This window comes from Procambarus clarkii, chromosome 20, assembly GCF_040958095.1.
Source record: "Procambarus clarkii isolate CNS0578487 chromosome 20, FALCON_Pclarkii_2.0, whole genome shotgun sequence".
In the NCBI taxonomy this organism is placed as follows: Eukaryota; Metazoa; Arthropoda; class Malacostraca; order Decapoda; family Cambaridae; genus Procambarus; species Procambarus clarkii.
The window spans coordinates 43000958-43002876 of record NC_091169.1 but is presented as its reverse complement, the minus strand read 5'-3'; positions in this window follow the sequence as shown (position 1 = coordinate 43002876).

The following is a 1919-nucleotide window of genomic DNA, read 5'->3' as shown; positions in this document are numbered from 1 at the left end:
ATATATATATATATATATATATGTCGTACCTAGTAGCCAGAATGCACTTCTCGGCCTACTATGCAAGGCCCGATTTGCCTAACAGGCCAAGTTTTCCTGAATTAATATATTTTCTCTAATTTTTTTCTTATGAAATGATAAAGCTACCCATTTCTTTATGTATGAGGTCAATTTTTTTTATTGGAGTTAAAATTAACGTAGAAATATGACCGAACCTAACCAACCCTACCTAACCTAACCTAACCTATCTTTATAGGTTAGGTTAGATTAGGTAGCCGAAAAAGTTAGGTTAGGTAAGGTTAGGTAGGTTAGGTAGTCGAAAAACAAATAATTCATGAAAACTTGGCTTATTAGGCAAATCGGGCCTTGCATAGTAGGCTGAGAAGTGCGTTCTGGCTAGTAGGTACGACATATATATATATATATATATATATATATATATATATATATATATATATATATATATATATATGTATGTATGTGTACATATATACACGTGTGTTTGTGTGCTGTGTTAAACATTACAGAGAGACCCAGATTCCAATTTAGTTACTAGAGAGAGTAAGGAGACCTGTTGAAGAAGTAGATGGTTCAGTATTGGACCAGCACCATCACCAACAATAACAACAATATTATTAATATTAGAAGTAACAACGCACCAGAAGCAGCTATGGCAACAGTACCGGGAGCAGTAGCAGCACCATCAATAGTATCAGGAGTAGCAGCACTACGACTAGCAGTAGCAGCAGTAACAGCAATAGCAGTAACAGCAGTAGCAGAAGTAACAACAGTAGCAGTAACAGCAACAGCAGTAGCAGAAGTAACAACAGTAGCAGTAACAGCAGTAGCAGAAGTAACAACAGTAGCAGTAACAGCAACATCAGTAACAACAGCTGCAGCTTGTAGCAGCAGTAGCAGCAGCAGCGTGTGCTATGCACTAGCCCCACCCCTGCTGCTAAGGCCCTAACTCCAGTGAGGACACATTCCTGTTTAAACAAATAAGAAAAGCCTTTCTCCTGAGACAAGCTCATTTCCACAGGATGAAGTGTTCTCGACATTTTACTCTGGCCGGAGGAGTGAGTGCTTGTCCTCTGCAACATTCATCCCGTGTTAGCTCGGGGCTCGGGCGAGGTGATCTTCCTCTACGGGAGAGTATCAGCTCTCATTGTATTCAAAATATGAATCGAAGAGTAGTGAAATTGCCTTATTCATTGTTACAACAAGAAGCCACAATGCAGGAGAGAATGCATTTTCGCCCATAGGGTTATAAATCCATGGAACCATCTTCCTGTCTAAGTGAAAATACCAAGATTATCAGTTTAAAATCCTAGTTGATAGAAAAAGTCCTCAGGAATAATTGGGAGACCTTTGACAAGCCGCCGGCTTCCTATCTGTCGAAGACACAAAGGAGATCGTGGCCCCCCATAAGGTAAATTCAGGTAAATAACACGATGAAACGTGATTAGATCCACTCTAATGACGCCCCGGGAGGCAGAGTACACCGTAGCAGTGTGAAGTAACACTAACCTCCAACAACATGAGAGACCACCCGCCCCCCGTCTCTCTCTTAGGACGCTCACCTACAACACTTCTCACTACCGCCTTTAGTCATAACCACTACTGCCTTCCTTCCATGCCCCGCCCATCACTGCTACATTTTTTATCCCTGTCCACTAGTGCCACCCTTCTGAGCTCCACCCACCATTGCCCTAACCCTGCCCACCATCTCCACCCTTCTTAGTCTGTCCCCCACCGACACCTAGCCCCGCCCCCCACCACACTAGCCCCGCCCCCCACCACACTAGCCCTGCCCAAAAATGCTGCAGCCGCGCCTACAAGCGCCCAACGCCCCCGGCTGACATGCACGGGTCATCACTCACCCGGGCTCACGGGTCGTGTTAATGATGGCTCGGTCATCA